A 20507-nucleotide genomic window follows, 5' to 3' on the forward strand; every position below is an offset into this window, starting at 1 on the left:
CTCCCCGCACACACCCTGAAGTGTTCCTGGCCCCACTTCCTGTAGCCTTGGGAAGCGGCTGGTATGAGGAAGACCCGTGGCACGCAGGGAGGAAGTGGGCCTGCCCAGGCCCTCACCATCTGCACCGGCCACACGTTTCAGTGCAGCCTACAGCTCAAACGGTTGGCGGTTTCAGTTCGTCACCTTCCTTTGGTGCATCTTCTAACTTAACATTAAATCAGCTAACTGTTGCCCCACCCGGGACGAATGTGGGAGGGGAGCTGTGCCTTCAGTATTTCCAACATATTCCCCTCTTTCCTCGTCTTTGCCCAGCACCTTTGGGTCTGGGAACGATGCTCACATCTGTCATCTTGTTGGATCCTCACCAGCACTGGTAAGGTAATAACAGCTAACATGACTGAGCCCTCAGCCAGTGTCAGGAATGTGAATCAGTGCACAGAATCCACTATGATTGTTCCCATTTGACAGAAAAACGAGGCAAAGATAGATTCAGTGGCCGGCTCAAGGTCCCGTAGTCCGTAAATGCACAGCTGACGTTTTATCCCAGACAGCCCAGTTCCAAAGCAAGCCCTATTATCTGCTGTTATACTGGCTTCGAGGCACATTCAAAAGAACAAATCCTATTTCTGGGTGAGAAAGTGAGGCTGAGAAGAATAAAAGACAAGGGGCCTGAAATTAGAGTTGCTTTCATGTCCACGGCTCCTCCTGGAGGACCACTCACTGGCATCTTCTTTTTTATTTTTTTTAATCACTGTCACACTTCCCCCTCTCCCCACACCCAACGCCAGCTTGTCTCTTCCTGACCTATATGCTAACACGGCCTTTCTTGGGACTTCCCTGGAGGTAGAGGGGTTAAGATTCCACTCTTCCACTGCTGGGAATGCGAGTTCGATTCCTGGTTGAGGAAAGATCTCACATGCCTTGCAGCCAAAAATAAAAATAATCATAAAGTGGCCTTTGTGTTTTGGGGTAGCCCAGAGAGCCCAGGCCCTGGCTTGCTGGGAAGAGGGTATATGAGCCCACCTGTCGGGTGAAGGAGGCAAAGCCAGGACTATGGAGGATGAGCCACAGAAGAACCCCACCCTAAGCCCTGTCCCGTACACACCAGGACAGTAAAGGCAGTCCATGGGCCTGGACTGTGGACAGCCAAGCTGGGGCACCTATCTGTTCACCGCCTCCTCAGCTGAAGGTGCTCCGAGGGGCCAGGGTGGGTGTGGACACTGAGATACACCAGTGTGCTAGAGCGCCGTTCTTCTGCTGGGCATTTCAGGCGGCCCTCACTCATGGAACATATATTTTTGTGTGTCCCTACCAAGTGCCAAACACTATGCAAAAGATCAAGGATTCAGACCATGTTCCAGGCCTTGAGGAGTCTTTAGTTCCAATGAGGGACACAGACATGAGGCAAATAATTACACAAATGTCTGGAAAACACAGTGTCCTCTGAGAGGATTCGCCCTCAAGGTCCTAATCACAGAAGGAGTATGTGGGGTGGGGGGCTGGGCAGCCAGGATGGTGTGGAGTTAGTGGGTAGGGACAGTTCTTGGCCCCTATCCCACTGGCCTCATCTCCCCCGCATTCCAGTCCCTTCAGGAAATCTGTTTCCAGGAAGGCTGCTCTGCTAAGTATCTTCAAGGCTGCCTCAAGCGGTGTCTTTGTGAAAGCTCTTTTAGCGTTTGTGCCTGGGTGAGCACAAACTCAGGTGTGTGTGGTGTGGGAGACCAGAGGGGCGGGCAGATGAGGGTGCTTGATCTTTGATCCTCAGCTAAACTCAAACCTCTTCAATCTTCATCAAAGGACTGTGTGTGCGTGTGGGAGAGCCTGGCGGGGCAAGAAGTTGCTGGGATGAAATGCTGGTACAAAACTTTCAATTCTGAGAAACATTTTCAGATTAACTGAGAGCTAAAGCTCTTCCTAAAGTAACTCTGAAATTAGCTGTCCAACATAAAGCCTGAAATTAGCTTCTGCAGGAAAGGAAGCCCTCTAGGGCTGACAGCAGCCAGCCAGCCAGCCCCCAGAGCCATCCTTGCCGTCACCGCCCGGCCTGCAGGGTGCCACTGCAACCCTGCCTCAGTGTGCCCACCAGCAGGCTCCTTAAGAAACACCTTGCGGCCTTCACTAAACATGCTTCTCCTCGCTCCTCGGCTTCTTTTACCCTCAGGGACTCTCCCTGTGGAAAAGAAACCCCACTTCCTTGCGCTGTGAGACTGTGATTTCCAGTTTCATTTTTCAGTTTCCATGTAGAAGCTATTCTACCAGCTCTCCACTCCTCATGCCCCAGGGCACCAGAGGGGCCGAGAGGCAGACGAAAATAAAATGTGTTCCTGTCAGTACCCTGTTCCATGGAGCTCACAGAGGTGGGGACGGGGCTAACCCTGGGTACGGGAGATTGTTAAAATGCAGATCCCTGGCTCCCCTGTCTCTGAGGTGGTAGATTTGGGTCCTTCTGATTCTGACGTGGCCTCTGGACCCTACAAGGACCACAGCCTCAGAGACCATCAAAACAGCCAGATCTCAGCTGAGCAGAGCCCAATCACTCCCCACGGCTCTTCTCACAACTGCGTGTGAAGCTTTGTTCCACAAGCCCTGCCTCTTCCCTGCCTGGAATTGGACATGTTTCAGATGTCAGTTCTTTGCGGGGGGAGATCTGAGGAACCCCAGGCTGTGGTCCTCATACAACCTCCTTTCTTCCTCACACTCCAGATCTCCCTTTAAGATGCTAATTTGTAATAGACATTAAAATAGGCATTAACAGAAACAAAAGAAAGAAAAATTCTATTAAGAGCCCTCATGCCCTTTTGTTCTGTCCCTGCTAATTCCGGAAAGGGTTTAAGAACATTTACACATCTGTATTTTCCCTTATGTGTGTGTGAGAGAGAGACAGACAGAGACAGAAACAGAGAGAGAGAAAACCTGTGTGTGGGGTTGGTCTTCCAAAGTACCTTGCCCTCGTTTGACCCGGGAGGAAGCAGGTGGTTAGGCCCCCAAGCCCGGCAGATGTAGACCTTTGCTAATCTCTAGGGCAAATTTGTTCTTCAGTGTTGCTAGTATCACTTTTTGATCAATCATTAATCAAAGTTGCAATAAAAAGATAGTCTTCTCAGGACTGGGCTATAAAGGTTTTGGTTGAAACTTTAAATAAACCCTTTTGTGGAGGCCTCAAAGCCAAGAGAGAAGGGTCTCACGTCTGTGGCTGGATTTAGAAACAAATGAAGGCTGGGCACAGACATGAACTTTAGTCACCTGAGTGATGTGGCCTCTTGATTCACCTCTCACTGCTGGTGAAGCTGGCTATGTCCTGGCTCCTGGACCAGGTGGCAAAGCTGGGGAGGGAGGTTGCAGCTGGGCCCAGACGTGAGGGTCTGGGAGCATTTCCCCAAGGTGCGACAGCTGTGGCACAGCTCTGGAGGCCAGGCCTGATGGCAGCCCCCAAAGCCCACAGAGCCCATGTGGGGGAAGGCACGCTTATCTCTGATAGCTGGGCTCATTCTTGCTGACTCAGGGCTGTGCAGGGCAGAGTGGTGCCTGGTGTGAAGAAGAAGGCCCACTTGTCAAGGGAGGAAGAGAGGAAGTGGCTGCTTCTCCCAGGACCCAGCAGGCGTAGAGTCTATGGGACCCTACTCCTCTCTGAGCTCCCTCACAGTGGAGAGGGTGGATCTGCTCACTGCGGCCTGGGGCTACAGGCTCTTGGCTGCAGAACCTGGATCTAGGAGCTAGAATCAGCAGCTAGGCTCAGCACCAGGTCCAAGAAGCAAGGACCGCCTCCCCACCCCAAAGGCAGTGGATATGGACCTGGGCTAAGCGCAGCCTGGACCAACAGGCTTGGTGTTTAGTTGTCAGCGACTTTTGCAGGAGCCATAGCAACTGCGTCATCCAAGGAAGCTGACATGCTCAGAAGTATGCACTAAGACCTGCAGTGTCTGAGAAAGTGGGAGAGGCCCTTGCTGTTTGCTCCAACCCCTTCAGACGTATTACCAGGCCCGCTCTGTACCACATTTCACACCCATGGAAGAAATGGGCATTTTCAGTGAAGAGTAACCCTAGAAGCAGTGAAATTATAACAGGTGTGAGAAATTGTTCAAAGGATTGCTGTACAAAACAGGGATAGCCTCGTTTTGAATGTCTGGAAAGGAGGAAGCAGCATCAGCAGGAACAATTAAGACAATTGAGGGACCCGTGATGAGGCTTTCTATAGGTCCAGTGTGGTCTCCAAAGACACACACACACACACACACACACACACACACACACACTCGCTTTTTTTTTAAAGAGCGAGAAAGGAAGATACACACTGAAATTTTAACAGCAGGCTTTCTCTAGCTGGTAAGATTATGAATGATTTGAATTTCTTCCATTTGAGCTTATCAATAGTTTCTAAAACATCTACAGTGTGCCCAAATTACTTTATAATGGCAAATATATATATATAACATAACATTTACCGTTTTAACCATTTTTCAGTGTGCAATTCAGTAACATTAAATACACTTACATTGTGGTGCAGCCATCACTACCATCCAACTCCAGAATTTTTTCATCATCCTCAACATAGACTCCAAACCCAGCAAACTAATTCCTCATTCTCTCCTACTGCCGGTGGTTAGTAACCCCCGTTCTCCTTTCTATCTCTATGAATTTGACTATTTTAGTACCTCATATAAGTTGAATCATACAATATTTGCCCTTTTGTGTCTGGCTTATTTCACTTCCTACTTTAGAAAGTGAAATAGCTTTAGTTTTCAAGGTTTATCCATGCAGCATGAATTTCAGGAATTTCACTCATGCATGTGACAGAATTCCATTCCTTTTTAAGGCCGAATAATATCCCATGTGTGTATATACCAGATTTTGTTTATCCATTCATCTGTCAATGGACGCTTGTCAACTGTTTGCACAATATGAACATGGGTATACAAACATCTCTTTGAGACTCTGGTTTTAGTTCTTTTTGATTCTACCAAAGGTAGAATTGCTGAATTATATGGTAAGTTTATTTTTCATTTTTTGAGGAACTGCCATCCTATTTTCCACACTGGCTGTACCGTTTCCACAGTGGCAGGACATCAGTTCAGTTCAGTTCAGTCACTCAGTTGTGTCCGACTTTGCGACCCCATAGACTGCAGCATGCCAGGCTTCCCTGTCCATCACCAACTCCAACTCCCAGAGCTTGCTCAAACTCATGTCCATCGAGTTGGTGATGCCATCCATCCATCTCATCCTCTGTCGTCCCCGTCTCCTCCTACCTTTAGTCTTTCCCAGCGTCAGGGTCTTTTCCAATGAGTCAGTTCTTCGCCAAAGTATTGGAGCTTCAGCTTCAGCACCAGTACTTCCATACGGGTTCTAATTTCTCCACACCTTCACCAACACTTGTTATTTTCTTTCTTTCTGTTTTTTAATAATTGTCATTCTAAAGGGTCTGAAGTGGTATCTCATTGTGGTTTTGATTTGCATTTCCCTAATCCAAACTAATTATTATTTAAAAAAATATTTATTTATTTGGCTGTGCTTAGTTTCAGCATGGAGATCAAGATTTTTAGTTGTGGTATAAGGGATCTAGTTCCTTGACCAGGGATCAAGCCTGGGCCCCCTGCATTGGAAGCACAGAGTCTTAGCTACTAGACCACCAGGGAAGTCCCAAACTATTTATTTTTAATCCAGTTTTGCCTGAATCAAATCATTTGTCCTTTATTTCTTAATAATATGGACCTTTTCCTCATTTTTTACAATACTTAATCTTTGCACTATGGTTTTTTTTAAATGGTGATAAAATACACATAACACAAAATTTACATTTGTAACCATTTGTAAACGTATAGTTCAATATTGCTAAGTAAATTCACTGTTGTGACCAAATTTTACAATGATTCAAAGAACCAAAAGGCTATTAAAAAAAGGAAGAAGGAATAAGTGGATCCTCAGGCCCTTTGGCTCACCCTTGGCGGAGGCGTGCATTCATCTAGAACACTGCTGACGTGCTGGGCTCTGTGCCGGGTAGGAGGAGGCACTAAAGTGAGCGTAGTCTGGTCTCTGCCCTCAGATTCCAACCCCTGTGGGAAGTAGTTATACCCAAGGCTTCTGTGGGCCCAGTGGGCCACACTGTCTTCAGGTACATTGTGGAGAAGGCAGCACGGATGAGGTGGCTTGTGAGCTGTGCCCCCAAAGAAGAGCAGACGTTTGCAGGTGTGTGAGGGCAGAAAGGAACTGGCCTGTGCTGTTGGGCTGTGGCGGCCCCTCCATTAGCACTTGGTAATGATTTATGCTTCTCTTCCCTACTTGATTATAAGCTACATGAGAGCAGGGCCATGTAGTCTTGCTCATTGTTGAACCTGCTCTGCCCAGCACAGACAGGGATAAAATGAATACTTGCTGAATAAATGAGCAGGTGAGGAGAAGGAAGAGGGGAGAGGAGATGTCTCCTTCCAGAATCTTGGCCACTAGAGGCAGACATCATGGCTGTACTCCATGGGGAAGGGGATGGAGGGAAACATCACAGGGATGATAGAGACGGGAGCATGCCAAGTACTGCACCCCAGGAGCCAGGGGAGAAGGAGAGTTTGAAGACCAGGTTTGAGAGAGCTGAAGGGCTTGACTGCTGGACAGGGGTCTGGGTGAAAGGGAGAGCCGGGGGTTCAGGGTCAGTGGGAGGAGAGGGGTCTCTCACTTTATGTTTTGTGGATGGCCAATATGAAGAAAACAGGAAATGCAAGCTGCTGACGAGGATGTGAAGCAACTGGAGCTCTCACACACTGCCGGGAGGGTGCTTCCAAGCCTCAGACAGCACTCTGGCTGCTGGTTGGTTCAGGCCACCATTTGGGCCAATCAAGGGCACCGTAGCATCTGCACTCGGACTACTGGACATGAAATGCTTTATGTCCAGAGCACTTTCTAAGACGGGCCTGAATCCAGGGGACATGGAGCAACCAAGAGCGCAGAGTTGGCTCCGTGCTCACCAGGCTCCAAACTGTCAACTTTGCCCACATGCCTCCATGGACCTCATCTCACGTCAGAGAGCTGGCAGGACTTCAGTCAGCAGAAGGTGGACTCTGTTCTTTTCAAGGACACATGGTGCCAGCTCTGGGCACTGTGGTAAACTCCATCAGGGTATGCACACCCAGTCAGGCACCAGCATCTGAGCCCTCTACCAGATGAGCGGCATGTGTGCCAACACGGAGCCCTCACGGAATAGCACTGCTTGAAACCTGCGGAGCTCCAGGCTGAGGGAAGGACTCTGTGTGTAATCTGTATTTTTTCGCATCTTCCTTTCCAATTTGGAGGACATTATCACTGAGTTACCAACTGCCACTTAATCCACTGTGGGGGAGCACAGAGAAGTGCTCAGCAGTCCTGGATGAGGCTGCAGCGGGGGAGGAGACGAGCACAGATGATGCAAGGAAGACTTAATAAAAGGCAAGGTGTAACTGGGAGCCACGCGGTGTGTTCTCACTCTAAGTGCTGCAGAAGTTCAGAGGAGTAAAGGACCAAGTACGGGGAAGGAGGCCAAGGAAGGTCCCAGAGCAGGGCCCCCAAGGTGGGGCACAGAGGACAGAGAAGACCAGTATAGGTGAGGGAAGCAACTGGGACCTGTATGCAAACCTGTAGAACTCAAGAGCGAGCCAAGCCTGGCCGTGTGTGGAAGAGCCCCACAGGCTGCCTTTCAACCCAGGACAGAGGCCGCAGACAGCAGGCCTCCTTCAGCTTCACATGGAGCACATGCTCCATTGCCCTCAGCCTGACCACAATGCCACACGAGCTGTGTCCCATTCATGCTGGCCTGGAAACTGGGAAGTACCTGGCACGGGGCCCCTCCACTTCCTCCACATGACTGCCCAGAGCTCCACGGGGACCAGAAAGGGGTGATTTTTGTGGTCAGGAAATGCCTGTGGCAGCTGTGGACACCACAGCCCCTCCCTGAACCCGTCTGAAGAGGAGACCACATTCCCAAAGACTTTCAATGGCCTGAACTCTAGCTCCAATCTCTTGCTTCTTCCTGGGAGGCTCATCGTGGCATGGCAGGTAACAGGCATCTTTCTCCATGTCCACTAGGTCCCTCAGATCCAAGATACTCTAAGCTCAAAGGCAGAACACTGAGAAGCAGAACAGCAGATATGAAGCTGTGGTTTAGCTCAATGGTTTTTAACCTTGGCTGCACACTAGAGCCACCTAAGGAACTTCTTAAAAGTACTCATGTCCAAAGACTTCAACAGGCACTCTGCAAAGAGAGGACCTGATGGCTAACATGTGAAAAGGTGCTCAGCTGCATTAGTCATTCACTTCAGTTCAGTTGTTCAGTCATGTCCGACTCTTTGCGACCCCATGAATCACAGCACGCCAGGCCTCCCTGTCCGTCACCAACTCCCGGAGTTCACTCAGACTCACGTCCATCAAGTCAGTGATGCCATCCAGCCATCTCATCCTCTGTCGTCCCCTTCTCCTCCTGCCCCCAATCCCTCCCAGCATCAGGGTCTTTTCCAGTGAGTCAACTCTTCGCATGAGGTGGCCAAAGTATTGGAGTTTCAGCTTTAGCATCAGTCCTTCCAAAGAACACCCAGGACTGATCTCCTTTAGAATGGACTGGTTGGATCTCCTTGCAGTCCAAGGGACTCTCAAGAGTCTTCTTCAATACCACGTTCAAAAGCATCAATTCTTTGGTGCTCAGCTTTCTTCATAGTCCAGCTCTCACATCCATACATGACCACTGGAAAAACCATAGCCTTGACTAGACGGACCTTTGTTGGCAAAGTAATGTCTCTGCTTTTCAGTATGCTATCTAGGTTGGTCATAACTTTCCTTCCAAGGAGTAAGCGTCTTTTAATTTCATGGCTACAATCACCATCTGCAGTGATTTGGGAAATGCAAATTAAAACCACACTCTGATATCATCACACACCCACCAGAATGGCTAACATGAAAAAGTTAGAAAACACCAATCATTGGCAAAGATGTAGAGCAACCAGAACTCTCATACATCATGGAGAAAGTATAAATTGGTGCAGTCACTTTGGAAATTATTTGGCATAAGGTACTAAAGCTGTACAGACGGATTTTCATACTTGCCCAGAAACTCCATGTCCAAGTATGGACCCAACAGAAACGCAAGCAAATGTGCTCGAAGACACTAATGAAGGCTCATAGCAGCAGTAGTCATAATAAACCCAAATGGCCAACTACAACCCAGATAGTCAAATACAGAGAAGCAGAGGAATATCCACATGGTGGAACAACTTATAGCAATGAGAACAAACTAGCTACAACAACTACAAGCAACTGTAAAATAGTTTTGATGAACCTCACAAATACAATGTTGAGCAGAAGAAGCCAGATATAAAAGAATATATTCTATTTGATTCTACTTATATAATATAAAGCATAAAATAGGTAAAACTATATTTCTATCATTAGAAATGAGAATGGTGATTATGCTTTGGGGCGCCAGGGGATGCACATGATGCTTCTTTATCTGGAAGCAGCTAAGGATAAATTCACTTTGTCAAAATTCACCACGCTTTACACTCATTTTTTTTTCTTCTTATTTTTTTGCATATATATTATCTGTCAATAAAGACTTAATTTTTTTCTTTTTTTATAAAATCCCAGATCAGTTCAGTCAGTATCTTTGCGGTGAGGATGAGTACTTTCAAGTACTGAGGCATCAGTACTTTCAATATTCTAGGTAACCGTCATGTGCAGCCAGGATTGAAAGCCATTGGTTCAATTTCTTAGGAGAAGCAGATCTACTAAGAGGCTGCAAATGGTCTTGATAAAAGGCACTTCCAGCTTGGTGGAGTGAGACGCTGGGGTGAGAAGCCCAACTTTGCTGACGCGATGAAGCCTCCTGCCTGGGCAGAGGAAGTATTGCAGTATGCTGTTGTAATGCGTTTCTTCCCTGGCAGGGTCTGCCGAAAGCTGGGTGCGTCAGTTTGCAGTGGTGCATGATGGGAATCAAATGGGCCCTGGCCCCTCCTCAGGCAAGGTGGGGTGTGTAGGTTCCATTCAATGTGTCTATGTTTGTGGGCAACAGCCCACTCTGGGCTCTAGATGATGAGCAAACTCTCTGGCCTCTGCGTCCAGATTAGGAACTTGCGACATCTCGCTGAGGACCACATCAGGCTTGGTGCGCGTGCCTGGGTTCAGAATTTTCCTTCTGTTCAAAGTGGTTAGTGGCAGTCGCCCAAGCAATGGCTGAATTCTGGCACACCCTAAGCTGGGCTGGATGAAGCACAAGCTGGAATCAAGATTGCTGGGAGAAATAGCAATAGCCTCAGATATGCAGATGACACCCCCCTTATGGCAGAAAGCGAGGAAGAACTAAAGAGCCTCTTGATGAAAGTGAAAGATGAGAGTGAAAAAGTTGGCCTAAAGCTGAACATTCAGAAAACTAAGATCATGGCATCTGGTCCCATCACATCATGGCAAATAGATGGGGAAACAATGGAAACAGAGACTTTATTTTTGGGGGCTCCAAAATCACTGCAGATGGTGACTGCAGCCTTGAAATTAAAAGATGCTTGCTCTTTGGAAGAAATGCTATGACCAATCTAGACATCATATTAAAAAGCAGAATTACTTGGCCAACAAAGGGCCGTCTAATCAAAGCTATGGTTTTTCCAGTAGTCATGTATGGATGTGAGAGTTGTACTATAAAGAAAGCTGAGCACCGAAGAATCAATGCTTTTGAACTGTGGTTTTGGAGGAGACCCTTGAGAGTCCCTTGGACTGCAAGGAGATCCAACCAGTCCATCCTAAAGGAAATCAATCCTGAATATTCATTGGAAGGACTGATGTTGAAGCTGAAACTCCAATACTTTTCCACCTGATGAGAAGAACTGACTCATTGAAAAAGACCCTGATGCTGGGAAAGATCGAAGGTGGGAGGAGAAGGGGATGACAGAGGATGAGGTGGCTGGATGGCATCACTGACTCAATGGACATGAGTTTGAGTAAGTTCCAGGAGTTGGTGATGGACAGGTTAAGTCTGGTGTGCTACAGTCCAAGGGGTCACAAAGAGTTGGACATGACTGAACAACTGAACTGAACGGAAGCAAACTATGGGCAGTTTGGAAAGGACAAGACAGGACATGGACTTATAGACTACACAAGTGTTCTGCCCACTTGGGGCCGACCCACCCTCCCAGAAGTACATGGACCTTGAACCTTCGGCTATGGGAGGAGTGCAGAGAGGCCCCAGAAATCTCCCCCAGCCCTGCAGGGTCCTCCAATTTCCCCCCAGGGGCTGGCTCTTCTGGCCATGTTCCTACGTATCTGCCTCCCAGCAGTACGTTTACAGAGCAAGAATGAACAGGATGGGGCCTGGGGCCTCTTGCAACTCTGTTGGGCGGGACGCTGGGGGCCTTGGTTGGGCTCACTTGGCTGAAGGATACAGAGTGGTGTAGGTTGAAAGAGAATAAGGTAAACTGAAAAAGGCTACATCACTTGAGGGCAGCCACACTGAAAACAACAAACCCTTCTCCAACTGCCCAGTTGGAGAGCAGTCCCCACTCCTCAAATTATTAATAAAATAATTTTATTTATTAATTAAAAGAGTCTTCAGAGGTAAGAGAATCATGAATAAGGAAGCCAGGGTATAAGCATGTCTCTCTACTGAAGCTGCAACTCTCGATTCTCCTGGCTTTGGGCTCCTTCCTGTGAAACAGGGGAACGCCTCCAGGCCTTTGCCTCCTGCCCAGGAGGGCTGAGGGTCCAGGAGCCTGCTGGTGTAGGGCGGGGAGGCTGGGCCTTGAGGGCTGTGCCTGTGCTGCCCCTGGCTGGGACATCAGCCCCCATGTGCCACCTCACTGTCTGTCTGTGAACTGCCACAGTGGCAACCTTGGCCCGCCAGAGTGACACTACCCCTTCCTGTCATCATCTTTGAGAAGCATTTATGATACATTTCCTTTTTCTGCTTTAGCAAATGGGTGGCCAGGAAGAGTTCTTGCTTGAAAGGGGTGTATAAATTCACCAAGGGTTGACTGGACAGTAGGTGAGGAGGTAAGAGAATCCAGAGAGCATTCCAGAAGGTGAGTCGTGAGGGCTGAGCTCAGAGGTGCCACAGGAGAGCTCGGCTGCTGTAGGGTGTGAGCCCTGATGCTGCTGCAGGGCCATGAGCCTCACTGGGCTCTAGTGGACAGACAAGCACATGACACTTGCCAGAGCAGAAGCATCAGAGAAGCTACTGACTGGGAAGCACAGAGGCCTGGCAGGTCTGAACTGAGGGACTTCTAATGTCACACTGGGGGAATCCCACTCAGAATTGCTCTGGATGTCCCCCAAATACCCACTTTACCTTAAGACCCAGCAAGGATCTGTTATGCAGGAAGGGATTTAATCCTTTCTAAAACCCCTGATATTTTCCAGCCTGTCATATAATTTCTGAAAGTCATCATAAACTCTTTCTCCTGGTTTCCTTCTATTTACATGCTTATTTTCCTTTTCAAAACACTCCAGTAACATTTCCCCATATGAAGACGTCACTAATCTCGTACCCTCTACTATCTATTCTGCTTAACAACTAGGAACTGAATTTTCAAAAGCCCCTGAGTAACCCAGAGATGTCAGGGAGCTCACACAGAACATTTCAAAGCAGATGCTTCAGGGCTCAGGCAGGGACCATTCTTGTTTTAGAAGCAAATCAGAAGAAGTTTCTGTCTGGGCAGGGTCCCGGTAGGAAACACACACACACTGCACAGGTAACGAGCAGAGCTTAAGGAAGGACTGTTTCCAAGGGGATGAGGAGCATCGAGGGAAGGAGAAACACCTTGGAGCCAGTGACAATGGGGAGCTTTTACCATGGCCTGGAGGGAGGAGGAGGTGGGACTGTTCCTAGGACCCTGAGAGAGCTGCAGGGAAGGGCTTCGGGGAGTTGCAGTGGCTTTAAGGAGAAGAACACAGACTTGATCTGAGGCCTGGCAAGGGAGGGAGCTGGTGGCGGGGAGGGGTGGATAAAGTACCCTAATACACCCCAGCAGTACTCTCTTATCTCCTGCAGGGGACTTCATCTGGCCAAACCCAACTGGAAGCACAAGGGCATGGAGCCTGGTTGGTGCAATCCACAAAGGTCAAATCCTGGGAGGTGTGGGAAAGGGCAGAAAATGTGTAGGGGCAGGCTGGTGGGGGATACCCTGCATGTGTGCGTCCTCATTTACTTCAGTCGTGTCCGATTCTTTGTGACGCCATGGACTGTAGCCCACCAGGCTCCTCTGTCTATGGGATTTTTCAGGCAAGAATACTGGAGTGGGTTACCATGCCTTCCTCCAGGGAATATTCCCGATCCAAGGATCGAATTTGCGTCTCCTGCCTTGGCAGGCAGATTCTTTTCTGTTGATCCACCAGGGAAGTCCATATCCTGCATGGTCACCTAGTGCAGTAGCCATTTAAAAGGAGTAAATTAGAAGTTAACGTGCTGTAATGTGGCCCCCTCACCACATATAAATGGGAAAAGAGGCAGTCAGAGGCAGAGATGTCCATGAAATGAGGTTTAAGGAATTTTGGCACAGTGATCTGCATCCTCAGCATGAAAGGGGACAGATAGCTTTACTCAGTTTAATAATTCCGAAGCGAAGATGTGTGTTCATAAAGAAGATTCCAAATTGTCAATAACACATTAAATGTGGTCACTGTACTACTTAACAGAGCTCCAACAGGGAAGGGAAGATTATAACACAATTTAGAGATACCATATATCCACTCAAGGGGATTCCCAGGTGGCAGAGTGGTAAAGAACCCACCTGCCAGTGAAGGAGATGTAACAAACCCAGGTTCAATCCCTGTGTCGGGAAGATCCCCTGGAGAAGGAAATAGCAACCCACTCCAGTATTCTTGCCTGGGAAACCCCATGGACAGAGGAGCCTCGCAGAGGGTTGCAAAGAGCTGGACACAACTGAACACACACACACACACACACACATCCATTCAAAAGAAGTGTAACAAGCTACCATTATACATATCTGCGTATTCACATGTCTCTACCTCCTTTCTCTCCTGAAGTGTCACTAAAAATGCCAAACAGGAAGTAAAATGGTATATATGCTCAAGAGCAAACAGAATGGTAAAGAGACTTGAGCAGATGAGAGATCTCAGCAAACGCTGGGAAACTGGAAAGCAGATGAAAGATTGAGGGAGGGCTGATATGGAAAAAGTTAGATTCTTAAGGGCTCCCAGAGGGGGAGACTGACATGAGGCAAGCCACTCCAGTCTCAGAAACGTGGGGGAGCTCAGACCTTGGGGAGCCCAGGTATTATGATGGTGGGGGTCAAGCACAAAGAGGGTAGGGAAAGGAACCAGGGCCATTGTTTGGAATCCTCTCAGATCCCACATCATACTCTGTCCAACATAGCAGGAGACTGAAGACACTAAGTGGGAGAGACCCTGGCAGAAGAGAGGGCAGATGAACACAAGGATGTAAATGGAGGGATGACGGCAAGTCTGCAGACCCCACCTTGCCCAGGCGTGTATCGTCCTGTAACAAAGCATAGTGAATTTAAAACATGGCTGCAAAAGTTTTTGAGAGGGAAGACTCTTCTCCTTTCCTTAATCTGGGTGGGCTTGTATTACAGGGGAAGGGATGTTATGTGACTTCCAAAGCCAGGCCATAAAAGGCCCTGCAGCTTTCATATTGCTGGCAGGAACATTCACTCTAGAATCCTGAGCTACAATACAAGAGGTCCAGCTCCCAGGCTGTTGCCCCGGGGAGGCCATGTGTCGTCTGCCTGGTCTCCAGTCCTGTTGTACCCAGTCTTCCAGCTTTCCCTGCCAAGTGAAGAACCATCTTGGAAGTGGATCCTTCAGCTGCAGCTGGCTCCAGCTTTCAGCCATCTCAGACACTGTTGAGCAGAGAAGAGCCATGCTTCTTCCCAATTCCTGACTCGCAGCACAACGAAGTGGTTGTTGTTTATGCTACAAAGTATTGGTGTGGTTTGTTAGGCAGTAACGGTAATTGGAACAGGAGTTAGAATACTTCTCTTGAGAGGCCGTGTAGCTCTACAGCAATGGTTCTTAAGGAGGTAATTTTGCTCCCCAGAGAACATTTGGTGGGGTTTATCGATATTTTTGGTTATCACAATTCTTGGAGGGGGGTTACTAATGGCACCTGGTGAGCAGAGTTCAGTGATACTACTAAACATCCTACAATAAAGAATTATTTGGCCCTGGTGTCAACATGCCAGGGTGGAGAAAGCCAGCTCTAGAGAAACGAGTCTGACGTTTAGAGGCTTGTTAATGAAAAGACTGGCTTGCTGCCTAGAGTGATGCCCCAGTCAAGTTTTCCCCCAATACAGTTTAATTCAGCTTTTTATTGCTTTATTCATAGATATCAATAGATATTTCTGATATTTGAGGAAAACTTCCAATGTGGAAGAGAGAGAGAGAAAACAAAAAGAAGCCAGTTGGAAACAAAGACAATTTAGAGAATAGAAAAATATTAAAAACAAAACCAACAGACAAATGAGAAATAAGTAATACCTTCAGAGAAATAAATGGGAGATAGTGTATCCATAAAACAAGACTGTAATATTATGAAAAAGAAGCAATCAGAAATAAGAGTGAGTACTTGTATACTAAAAATATAAAGGCCAAAAATTTTAAAAATCAAGAAAGTATTTCCAAAAGGCAAACAGAGGGGAAATAAAAAAGAAAACATAAGAAAATTAGATGAAAAAAAAAAAAAAAAGAAAATTAGCTGATTGATCCAGTAGGTTCAACAGGTAAAACAGAGGGGAGAAAATTATCAAAGAATTAATTTCCCCCCCAGAACTCAAGAACAGATACATCACACATGACTTAGCACGGCAGTAAAGAATGTCTATATTCACTATACATTGAGTTAACCAAAAATCCTGTTAGTCTTACTGGAAGGATGGAGGAAGAAGATCTGGAGGTGGTTTTGTAGGTGAGCTCAATTCTCAGCTACCACAAGAAGTCCACAGAGGTCTAAAACTGGTAAATCAAGAAATAACATCATAAATAGAAACAGAAAATAATAAAAGGTTAACTCTATCCTCTGAATAGAGTGGGGCAGAAAAACATCAAGAGAGGATTTTTATTAATATTATAAGCCTCTATTTTCTTTAAACCATATGTGTGCATTATTTTGATAAATTTGATAAAATAAAAATTTATTAAAAATGAATCCAATAAACAAATTGCAGTATGATGGGATTAAATTTAATTATTTGGAAAATCCACCCAGGTGGGCAAGCCATGCCCTAAGAATGCTCAATAAACTGGCATGGGCAGCACGTAGCTCATTCATGTGGAAGAAGTCTCCTGATATCACTGGCCAGCAGCTGGTGGGTGGGAGTAGGGGTGGGGATGGGGGATGGCAGAGCAGCCCTTGGGCAGTCATCACCAGATCCCTTTCCCAGCAGGTGGTATTTGCTTGGGAGACCCTGCCCTGGAGCGTGGATTCTGAGGGTGGGCTAAGAGCTGAGCCCATGGCTGGAGTCACAGATCCCTCCTTGCAGGTGCACGAGTCAGGTTGCCTCAGCAGCCAACGGTGACTATATACACCCATTATCATCTGATGGGTCACCATATCTCCTACCAGAGGCTCCCTGGGTGGTGGGGGGGTGGCAAAGTGGGGAACATGCTTGTGAGGTCTGGAGCCTTACCTTTGAGGTACATCTAAGTGGGCACCAGCCCTCAAGCCTAACCATCCTTTTCTTTCATCCGCTGCCTGGTACCCCTTTCCACTACCTTCTACCTCAATCCTCAGGAGCTTTGCCTTGGACACCATTCAGTTGGCCTGCCTGAAGTTTGTTTTCTCTTTTAAACCTTTTCAACTGTTACTTCCTTTTTAAAAATTACATCATCAGTATATAAGTGTGGATGAAAAATATTGCCTGCCATATCAGCAAACAGGGGATGCTACGACATCAAGCCGTCAGTCATTACCACCACTCCCAACAGTGAGCCTGAGATACTGGCCAGAATCCTGGCCTTAGCCAGCTAAGGTGCATATGAAAAGAAGGATTTCAATGAACCCAGACTCCTGCATCTTCCCATACACTGAAAAGCACTAAATTCATTAACTTGAGGTGTCTGGTTTTCTTTAATTAACAGTAATTTTTGAATGTTCTTATTACTTGCTCTTTTTGGCAAAACTCCTTTGTATCCTGGCTCCTCCCTTACCTTACCTCTTTGAGAACAGTCCCTCAGAGCTATCTGAAAGGCTGACTCCCAAGCTTGAAGTCCTCATAAAATTCATGGAATAAAACACAATTCTCATTTAGGCTGCATATTTTTTTTTCAGTCAACATAAGTAACATGTATTCCTTGCAGAAAAATTTTTTAATGTTGAAAATCATCTATAATTCTAACCAGCCAAATAAAATCAATATTTGTCTATGAATTTGCAGAATGTTTAAAGGCTTCCTCACAGGTACCCAGGAAAGGTACTACTGGTTCATGATGTCTCATCTGAATACCACCAGCACTCACCACATGTTGGACTCTGAAGTGGGCCTTTAGAGGTGTTAATCCCACTAAATCCTCATAACTGCGAGGCAGGCCTTACTATGAGGAGACAGAGGCTTAGGGAGATCACATTACTTGCTTGAGTTCTCATGTGAGTTAAGAGACTGATCTCGATTTAAACCCACTAGGCTGAGGACAAAGCTACTTTCCTTGCATGTTTTGTTAAGATTTTTCTATTTTTCTTTTTCTCTCTGTTGGGCTGCATTTCACAGGCCTCTAAGGCCTGTACTTGCCCAGGTTCAAGACTGAAAAAAGAGCCTGGAGTCAGTGACAGAGACATCAGTGATATAATGGATAGGAGGATTCATCTTACAAGGGTAAAGCAAAGTCCTAGAGCAATGCCTCACCATGTGATGGTGAGCAAGACAAGGAGGCAGCCTTTGCTCCTGGGGAGGGGAGACTGCCTGTTACGGGGGAATAGATGGCAGGTTGGCTCATCAGTTACCAGAGAAACTAGCAGAGGGGCACGCCCTTCACTGCCTCTCGGACAAGAACAATCTCTAGTTGGGGCCTGTGGCAAGCATATATAGGAAGGTCAGTCATGTGAATAGGGTGTAGGTGAAGTAGGCACTGATCCAGCCATTCTGGGCTTCCCTGGTGGCTCAGTGGTGAAAAATCCACCTGCCAACGCAGGAGACGTGGGATCAAGGTCTGATCCGGGAAGATCCCACATGCCAATGAGCTACTAAGCCTGCGTGCCCCAACTACTGAGCCTGTGCTCTAGAGCCAGGGAGCCGCAACTACTGGGCCCACGTGCCACGGCTACTGAAGCCTGTGTGCCCTAGGACTCGTGTTCTACAAGAGAAGTCACCGCAATGAGAAGCCCTCGCATCACAAATGGGAGAAGAGACCCCACTCTCTGCAACCAGAGAAAAGCCTGAGCAGCAGTGAAGAGCCAGCAAAGCCAAAAATAAATAAATAAAATTATAGTTAAAAGACAAAACAAAACAAAAAAGAGAAGCGCTCTTCTGAGTGGCCTGACCATACACTTTTTTTTTTTAAACCTAGCAGTATACGCAAACATTGTTCTCATTAATATATATACACCCCTAGGTCATGCTGTTGCATGCAAGACAGGTCTTTGTGTAGATATGCCAGATTTTAAACAACCAACTCCTTTTTGTTGGGCTTTCCAATGTTTCCTTTTTTTTCTATTATAAACAATGCAGTTATAAATATCTTTATTCATCCACCTTTACAAAAATGTGTTTATTTCCAGAGGATAAATTCCAGATGGTAGAACTGCTTGGACAAAAGCTAGATACATTTTTAAAAGTGGCCCCCTTTCCAATCACATCAGCAGTACACATCGTTGCACATTCCCCCCACATTCATTATTTACTGAATATTTTCACTTTTTAAAATTCGGACTGTGATTTAACACAGAAACAGAGACCCCTCTATGCTGGAAGCATCCTATATATTCCTCTAGATTTAGAACCAAACCATTCTTGCTTTAAAAAAAACCAAAAAGCCCAAACACTCTGCCAAGGCCTGCTCTGACTTCAGCAGGCAGGGTGGAACCTCCGGAGAGAGCAAAGAAGAGGAGAGGCCTGGAGGGAGGAAAGCAGGGGAGGAGGACCAGGCGGTGGGCCCGTGACTGGCTGGTATGGGGGAGGCTGCCAGGTTTTCCCAAGGGAAGCACTGTCTTCCTGGGTCTGAAGACTGGAGAGTCACCTCTGCTGACCCATTCCTCAATACTTAGCTGTTTCTCACTGTCCCCAGCTCTCACTCTAACCAAGAAGTCAACATGAGTTCCCGCACCTTCATTTTATTTGGCTGCCAACACTTTCAGCCCTCTGGGTCTTCATTGAACACATTTCAAGGCCTTTTAAGTTGAGAAGTTTTAAACCAGACACAAAGTCTTATTGTTCTTTTACCTTGATGTTGTTTTCCTTCAGCAGGCTGCAAACTGGCACCTGTAGGTAAAAAGGAAAGTAAGTGATTAAGGGAGAGCGCTAAGGGGGAGCCTTGGGGCAAAGCGAACCTGAAAGGAAGTTGAGTGATGAGTGCTCATCTCTGGGAACTCAGCTATGAGTTGGCTGCATGCTGGCCCAAGGCAGAAACAGGCCCCTGACATCCACACAGGGGTATGCTCCTGCCCAGGGCAGTTCTCTCTCATTTGGCTCATTGACACTCTTTTGCTGGCAGAAACCCCTTTCCCCTCGTCTCAAGGCCTTATGTAAACAGTAAGTGGTTTTGTCATGCTTTTTTTTTTTGCGGCGGGTGGATGGAGATGGGCATGTCATATGGTATATGGGATCTGAGTTCCCTGACGTGGGAATAAGCCCATGCCCCCTGCAGTGGAAGTGTGGAGTCTTGACTGCTGGACCACTAGAGAAGTCCCCAGCATACAGTTGTATTCATATATCCACTCATCGAGTATTTACTGAGCACCTACCATATGCCAGGCACTCTCCTTGGGCTCTAGAAATGCAGCACGAGACAAAACAAGTGAAAACCCTGCCCCTGTGGGACTTGAAGACCAACCAACCAAATACATTAATTAAACAGTAATCAGAAAAGTTAACTGCTCTGGAGGAAAAACAAAGCAAAAGATGGTAGAAGGAAATGTTGGAGCAGAAGGTGGAAAGGAGTGCTAAACCTGTAAATATTGCAGCCAGGGAAGCCCAGACATCTGAGATGACTTTTGAACAAAGACCTGAGAAACTGAGGACATGCACCCTGAGAATAAGAGGGGAATAAGCTTCCCAGGTGTGGTCAACAGCACGTGAAAAGGCCTGAAGGGAAGAGCCTGTCTGAGATGGTAAAGATCAGAGAGGCGGAGAGTGTGGCCCCGGAAGAGTGAGTGACGAGGAAGTAAGGGAGGGGAGCAGAGAGGCAGTGAGAGGCTCCAGGGTGTGCAGAGCACTGAAGTTCATCAAGCACTGACCTTGAGCGCTGACTCAAAACGGGGGCCGCTGGGAAGTTTTACACAAAGAAGGGACACGATGTGTCTCACACTTTAACAAGGTCACTGGATGTTGTGTTGAGAGTAACCTGGGGAGCACAGGTCAAACCAATTGGGAGGATACTGCAGA

At 47.1% G+C, this 20507-nt stretch overlaps 1 protein-coding gene across 2 annotated transcripts in view; it reads right to left on the reverse strand.

Annotated features, from left to right (window-relative positions):
* RAD50 (RAD50 double strand break repair protein) overlaps positions 1–20507 on the reverse strand; it is a 258372-nt gene that overhangs the window by 200121 nt on the left and 37744 nt on the right. For both annotated transcript variants that reach the window (XM_042250243.1, XM_042250244.1), the window contains exon 3: positions 19347–19385. The gene's annotated coding sequence lies outside the window, so the exon portion shown is untranslated. The remainder of the gene's footprint in view (positions 1–19346; positions 19386–20507) is intronic.

This window comes from Ovis aries, chromosome 5 (assembly GCF_016772045.2).
Source record: "Ovis aries strain OAR_USU_Benz2616 breed Rambouillet chromosome 5, ARS-UI_Ramb_v3.0, whole genome shotgun sequence".
NCBI classification, from domain to species: Eukaryota; Metazoa; Chordata; class Mammalia; order Artiodactyla; family Bovidae; genus Ovis; species Ovis aries.